The sequence below is a fragment of the Vombatus ursinus genome, unplaced genomic scaffold (genome assembly GCF_900497805.2).
Source record: "Vombatus ursinus unplaced genomic scaffold, bare-nosed wombat genome assembly UNPS02014210.1, whole genome shotgun sequence".
Lineage (NCBI taxonomy): Eukaryota > Metazoa > Chordata > Mammalia > Diprotodontia > Vombatidae > Vombatus > Vombatus ursinus.
In genome coordinates, this window is record NW_020953988.1 from 410866 (window position 1) to 418990 (window position 8125).

Sequence of the window (8125 nt, forward strand, 5' to 3'; positions counted from 1 at the left end):
TCTCTCTCTCTCTCTCTCTCTCTCTCTCTCTCTCTCTCTCTCTCTCCCCACTCCCTACCTTATGTGTTGCCATGCATGATTCACTCTAAAACTGAAATGTGACTGAACTTTGTATGTTGCTTTAACTGTGCTTCTTTCCAATTGGATTTGTCCATCCACAACTAAACAAACCTTTACAGTTGGACAAGGAGAAAATAAAAATTTGTCTCTAGGGCTACAATCCCAAGAATATACAATTAGGTTTCAGAACTTTTGAACTTTTGCCCACAGAGAAATCAGGCTGAATACCCAATTATATCTGGGAGCAAGGGCACTTTGGTAACAGGCACTCGAACTAACAATGGATTCAGTCCATGACTCTGGAGGAGAGATCAAGGCTGATGACTTTGCACAGCTCTGCCTCACTTAAATGCAATTCCCATGCAAGGCAAGACATCAGACTAATGATGTCATTGGTCCTCTTCAAAAACAAAGGACAAATAACAACAGCAACTGGATCCATATGAGATCTTTACACAGAGAGAAGTACTTCCAGAAAAGGTGCTATGAGAGATGATTCTTTTTCACACTTATTTCTTACACCTGTGCCTCACTACTATTATGGTCTAAGTTTAAGCTTACTCCTCCCATGGCTGCTGTGGGTATTTGTAGGAAGGAGTGAACCAGGTTCTTAGGAGAAGGATCTGTAATAACTGTCTTTACCACATTATCTGAGAATAGCAGTAGGGGACCCAATCTGTCAGTTCAAAAAGAAATTGTGAAATGCTTGTATTTTTCTTCTTCTTCTTCTTCTTCTTTGAAAAGTTGGGACAATTTACTTTTGTCCTACCAGTTCTCATTTGTGATTTCTCTAAATAAAGCTCTTAAAAAACAGGCTTTTAAAAAGTTCATCACATTTTAAGTGGGGCTACTTGACTATGCCTTTAAACCCAAATTCTTCTGGCTTTCATTAAATGGCCAATAATAAGCCCAGACCAAGCCTCTGTGCTTATTGTTGGCTTAGAATGAGTGTAAATAGCAACTGTGTCCCGTTCTACCCAAAAACTCTGAGGGCCGTCCCGTCACAGATTTATATCTTTGGGACGGTAAATTGAGCCATCTTTTGTCTCAATTGTCATCTAGCCCTTAGTTATTGAGTGGGCATGGCCTAAAACAAACTGAGACCTGGGAAAGACCTTAATTTAGAAAAGCCAAGGTCATTCACTACATTCTGCACCACCACCAGTCATCTTAACCTTAGTCATGCCACTGGACTCCAATTACTCTGGAGGAGAGAGTGAGACTGATGACATTGTGCAGATCTGCCTCACTCAAATCCACTTCATCTACAAGGCAAAAAAATCACTCTTTTGATGTCATTTGAAAAAGAAGAATGAACAACAATTACAAGAATAACCATAGTTAGGCTTCACAATTTCTGAACTTTTGCCCTCAGAGTTATCAGTCTGAATACCCAGTTACATGTGGGAACAAGGAGGCTTTGGGAAGGGGTACTCAACAATGGAACAGATTGATCCTGCTTGGCAATTGGTTTAACAATAAAGTATATATTAGAATCCCAAGTTACTAATTTTTTATTAACTGACTCCCAAAGCAAGTTGTGCAAGCTCTCCTTGATTCAGGTTGCTATTTACTTACTTTAAGTTAAAGAGTTTCTATAGGGATTTGTGGCGTTACCTGTAGAAAAAAAATCTTTTGGATTTTCACCTATGATGTCACAGAGGCCATTCAAGTGTTTGTTTGGGACATGAAAAAAGAGAAGAAGGTAGGAGGAAGAGGAAGGTCTAGGAAAGAGACAGCCTGATGAGTCTAAGACAGCAAGGATGAGTCTAAGGAGCCAGACAGGGTCTTTGAAAAGCCATTTTCAAGGTTAACTTCATGTGGATCTCATGGATAGGAAAGAAAAGGTTAAAATATAGTCTACCTATTAGTCCAAAAACAAGTGGAAAACAATTCAAACTATGATCTAATGAGAATTTCACTATAAGCTTTCTGATTAAACCAAGGTATTAAAGCCTACGGAATTCACTGTTGAATATATCATGCAATGGCATCAATTTCATGGAGACTAACAGAAGGTCCACCTACAAAATCAAAGATTTCTCTATAATTAGTCTTTCCACTATTCAATAAATCATCAATCAATCAATCAAATAATTGCCATTTAGCATATGACAGTCTTGGTGGTAAATGGTGACAATGCAAAGAAAAAAAGTAAATAATTCCTTTATTGAGGGAGCTTCTATGAAGCTTCTCCTTCCATAAAGGAAACAATATAAACATGCACTGAATAGACATCTACATAATTAGTTGTGGGAGAGGCTGCACTGAGATCTGGGAAGAATAAGGAAAAATTAATGCAGACAATGTTTAGGTAGAGTTGTTGTTGCACAAGACAACACATGCAGAAACAATTTTTACATTTGATACAAAAGGACTCCAGTTTCTAAGTTTATGGTACCAAGCCAATAGATTAAGAGGAACAGGAATCATCAGTTAAGTAAAAGGAATACAGAGACTCAATGTGAGGCAAGCCCAATCAATGAAAAGGACATGAGAAGAGTGGGCCTCGCTTTGAGCACCATGTAACTTACTACTGATGTTGCCTCTTAGCAAAGAGGAAAGGGGATTTTGTATCCTATGGAGGCAAAAGGAATTATTGCAGCTCTCATGATTATATCCTCTATCTGGGAATGGGGATAATTCTTTGAATCTAAACCTTGAGCCTTGTTTGTCTCCTGCAAATACAGATCAGTGTATGAAGTGCCCAGAAGATGAATATCCAAATAAGCAGAGAGATCACTGCCTCCCCAAGCTTGTGACCTTCCTCAATGTGAAAAAACCCCTGGGGATGACTTTGCCCTTTGTAGCTGTTTTCTTCTCTTTACTCAAAGCTCTGGTTCTGTGGGTCTTTGTGAAGTTCCAAGACACTCCCATACTCAGAGCCAATAATCAGCCTCTTAGCTATTCTCTCCTCATCTCCCTTACCTTCTGTTTCCTCTGTTCCTTGCACTTTATAGACCATCCTACCACCATCACCTGTCTCTCCAACAAACAGTATTTGCAGTTGTGTTCAAAGTGGCTGTTTCCTCCATTTTGGCCAAAACCATCATAGTGGTTCTGGCTTTCAGGGTTCCTAGGCCAGGAGATAGGATCTGGATGCTGACACATCCTAAAATGTCCAACTATGTTGTTATCATCTGCTCAGGGATTCAAGTGATTTTCTGTGGCATCTGGTTGGGAACATATCCCCCCTTTCCAGAGGCAGACATGCACTCTGAATCTGGTCACATAATCCTTAGATGTAATGAGGGCTCTGTCTTTGCATTTTACTGTGTCCTGGGCTACACAGGCTTTCTGGCTCTGGGAAGCTTTACTGTAGCTTTCCTGGCCAGGAACCTGCCTGATAGCTTCAATGAAGCCAAGTTCATCACTTTTAGCATACTAGTGTTTTGTAGTGTCTGAGTCACTTTCCTTCCCACATATCAGAGCACCAAAGGGAAGGCCATGGTGATTGTGGAGATCTTTTCCATCTTGGCCTCCAGTGCTGGGCTACTGGGCTGCATTTTTATCCCCAAATGTTATGTGATCTTCCTGAAGCCAGACAAAAATACCCAGGAGCAGATCAAGAATAAGTGGGATTCCAGAGGCAAGATTTTTTTCTAGACCACAGCCTTGCACTTCCAGTTCTGGGAATAATAGGTCTGAAGAATAACCAACATCAATTTGACATAGTCATACTCATCAATTTTGTTGATATTAGAACCCCACTTACTTTATTGTGGCAATGTCTTTCCTCAAATGCAATGTCTAGAACTGAACATATTGGAACAGATATAGTGGTACCACATAGAGCATTGTGGTCCTGTCACTTCCCTGGTTCTGGATATATAATTCTCAATGCAAGCTGAGGTCTCATTAGCTTGCCTGTTTGACAAACAATAAAATTATACCAAAGGGATCTATTTTTACACTACAGACCTCCATTCCCATTTTACCCATTCTCCACTGGACTTTTTTCAAATGAACTGCTGTATACTGATATCTCTCCCATAGTATATTGCTGAAGTGTATTTTTTGAACAAATGCATAATACCTTGCTCTTACCCCTATGAAATTTAATCAGATTCAATTGGGCTTAATGTTCTTTCCAATAAAGAAAACTTTCTGACCAGGAGAGTAAGGTCTACTAGAGAGGGCTGGTTTCCCTTCCCAGCTGAGGGGCTCAGTTCCAAGGCTGCAGGTGAGTTAGGAACACTCTCTCCCAGGACTACACCCAATCATAACCACAGAGCTCTCTACCACAGTCAGGAAGAACCTGCTGACATGTATAGGATCAGTGAACCCAAGTTTGACCCATAAATCTTATCACCCAAGGAGGGTTTCCTAGACCCTTCTCACCCAAGTTGTCACAGCTATAACTTCAACCCTTATATATATATACACATATATATATATATATTTATATATCTAAGTGACTATTACCTTCTCCATAAATAGTCTTTCAACTCTCTGGCTCCATCTTCAAGACCTCAAATCCACCCCTACTCCTCTCAGAAGATCCCCATGGCTCCTACTTTACTTAGAAGCTTGAGATGAGAGGGGAAGGGAAAGTGAATAAGCACTTATTCAGAGTTGGTGCATAATTTTTTGTTCACAGATGATTGTGCATTCAATGCAGCCTCTGAAGCTGAGATGCAACAAAGTAAGGATCGATTCTCCTGCTTCTGCTAATTTTGGTTTAACAATTAACACAAAGAAAACACAGGTGCTCCACCAGCCAGCACCCCACTAGCCATATGTGGAGCCGTCTATTATATCAAATAGAGAAATTCTGAATACTGTGGAAAAATTCATTTACCTTGGTAGAATACTATCCAGGGATGTACTTATTGACAATGAGGTTAACAACACATTGCCAGAGCTAGCTCAGTGTTTAGGAGGCTCCAAAGGAAAGTGTAAGAGAGAAGAGATATTAGACTGCCTACCAAACTGAAGGTCTACAGGACCGTTGTGCTGACCTCATTGTTGTATGCCCATGAAACCTGGATAGTATACCAGCACCATGTCAGGAAACTGAATCACTTCCATTTCTCTGTCTTAGGAAGATTCTGAAGATCACCTGGCAGGATAAAATACCAGACCCTGAGGTCCTTTCTTGTCTTAAGCTGCCAAACATTCAAACTCTGCTACAGAGAGTGCAATTCTGATGGCCTAGTCACATTGTTCAAATGCCAAATGTAAGCATGCCTAAAATGCTATTATATGGAGAACTCACAGGACAAGCGATCACATGGCGGTCAGAAGAACTGTGTAATAGTGTGATGTGGGAGACACAGGTACAGGACAGCCCAGCAGGGTGTGCCCACAGAGAGAAGGTGATGTGCTCTATGAGCAAAGCAGAATTGAAGTAGCTCAAAAGAAATGTGAGATTCCCAAATTTAGAGAATCCATACCAAATTTTCGCATGGACTATTCGTGCCCGACCTGCGGTAGAATATTCTGAGCCCATGTTGGTCAGATCAGCCACAGTCAGATGCAGTGTAACTTACCTCTAATATAGTTATGTCATTTTGGTCCTCTTCAAGAATGAAGGACAATGAATGACAAGGCATTTATATACTGCCTGCTATGTGCCAGGCACTGTGCTAAGTGCTTTTGACTAATATCTCATTTGATCCTCAAAAACAACCTTGAGAGATCGGGGCTATTATTTGTCCCCATTTTACAGTTGAGGAAACTAAGGCAGAGGTTAAGTGGCTTGCCCAGGATCACACAGATAGTAAGTTCCAGGGGCTGGATTTGAACTCAGATCCTCCTGAATCCAGATACCTTACTCTTCACCACTTTACCACCTCAAGACTATCTGAAAATTTTCGTAAACCAATAAAGGTAGCATCTTGCGGAGGTACGTGAGGCTGGGAGTACAAGAGAATTAATTCTGAGGTCCTAGCTCCTTTAATCTGTGGGTAAAGAAATCCCTGGGGGTGGGCCTGGGCACAGGAGCTCCATCCACAGCCTTCAAAACTGGGGAGAGGCTAAAACAAGCTTTTGGGGAGCAACAGAGCTCAAGGAATGAGAGCAAAGAACCTGGAGTAGAGGAAGGGAGCAGATGAGGGACTGGAGGTGGAGAAGGAGCTTTACAGAGAAAGTGTCAAAGAGGCAGAAGGGGCTACACAGACATAAGGGCAAGAAAGGAGGAGGGGAGAAAGGGACCTGAAGGAAAATGGATTTCTGTCTCTTTCCTCACCAGGTCCTTCTGTAGAACCCAGAGTGAAGGGTACAATGGGAGCAGAACCTCCGAGGGTTTTTTGTCTCACTTCCCCATCAGTCTGTATCACTTCGATCAGCACCACTATCCCACACCTGACAGTAATAATCAGCCTCATCCTCACCCTGCAGCCCAGCTATGCTTGGGGCAACTGAGTTCCCTGAGCTGGAGCCAGAGAATTGTCAGGGATCCCTGAGGGCCTACTGCTATCATTATAAATCATCAGCAGAGGTGCCCTGCCAGGTTTCAGCTGATACCAGTGTGGGAATTTCCTACTAATACTGTCCCCAGCACAGGAGGTGGTGGCCATCTATCTCTCTCAGGGTCTTGGACACTGAAGGGAGCTAAGTCAGCACATATGAGGCTCCAGAACCTGCAAGCAGAGAAAAAAAAATTGGTCAGAGCAAGGGAGTCTGGCCTCCAAGGGAATGATGGTACCTCAAACAGTTTCAAGATGAGTTTAAGTCAGGACTGGAATGGCCTGAGATATGGTGGGGTCTGAGCCCCAGAAAGGGGCCTTGGGAGGCCTCACCTGTATAAGTAGTGAGAAGTGAGAACAGCAGAGGGATCCAAACCATAGTAAAGGTTCCTCCCAGAGATCTGTGTCCTGAGGCTGGACAGTTGGGGCTGAGCTCCTCAAGTTATCTCTTATCTCTACTGCAGGCCCTGCAGGGAGAAGTGGCTTCACATAAAAATCTGTACTTTCTCTACACATCTGTAGAAGATGCCTCAGGTACTGGCTGACTGACCTTGTGTACTCCTGGAGCCTAGGAGTAGGGTTGGGCCATCATGGTGCCTGAAGCCATTTCCAACTTTGAGATTCTGGGATTCTAGGATTCTGGGAGACAGATTCATTCTTCCTCAGGTGCTGCTGCTCATGCTTCTGGACTTTGTCGTTATAACTCAGATGCTTCCTCATCCTGGACCTTGCTCAGCACTGGGGCCTTCTCACCATGGAACATTCATCCACCATGCCAGGCCTCTCCTTCCTTTAGTGAGTTCCTTCCAGCACCTGCATTGGGAACAATCGGGCTTCCTTCTCCTCCAGCTGTGCCTCTGACTCTTCAGGCTTTCCCACTATGCCCCCCAACCCATACCTTTAATCCACCATCCCCTAGGGTTAAAGTTAGGTATGTATAACTTCTGTAATGAAGTCTTCTGAAAATGTATCAGGAATCTCTCTTAAACTCACACTGCAGTTTAGTTTAAGACAGAACTCCAATTGAATCAAGTTTCAATAAATACTCCCAACTGGCAAGATTGCAGTTGCTGTGGTTCTAATATATAGAGCATACCTGATGTTACTCAAAGCTACAAGAGAACGCTAGCTATGGCCAACTGTTAATGTGTATCTTCTATTCAACTTATATTATTAACAATACTTACATAATTTTGAGAAGTGATGATCAAATAATGCTTGATGACAATTAAATCTTCTCCAAACTTTTCTGCCCAGTCACACACCCCCCCCAATATAACCAAGGAAGAGCCATGGAATTTGGCTTGCTAAGTTAACAATGAGATTTTACCTGACTGCACTGAAGTAAGAAATGATCTGTTTTAAAATATATCAAGGGTCAGTGCTGGGAGAAGATTCTGAGAAGATGGTGGAGTAGGACAGAAAAGTTCAAGCTCTCAAGATTTTCCTCAACAAAAGAGAAAAAATAGTACCTCTGGTCAAACATAGAGCCATGAAAGCAAATGAGAGTAGGGGCAGAAGAGAGGTCCTCCTGGGACAATGGGAGAAGATGTGAAGAAAAATCCTGTATGAGATTTCATCCTGTAAAGAGTAAATACCTCCAGGCTAGAGTCCTCTTCAGCAACAAGAGGCAAACCCTGGGGGGAGCTGGTCTG

At 42.3% G+C, this 8125-nt stretch overlaps 1 pseudogene; it reads left to right on the plus strand.

The window, feature by feature from the left end:
• LOC114041927 overlaps positions 1 to 6426 on the plus strand; it is a 14699-nt pseudogene extending 8273 nt beyond the window's left edge.
• The last annotated feature ends 1699 nt before the right edge of the window (positions 6427 to 8125 follow it).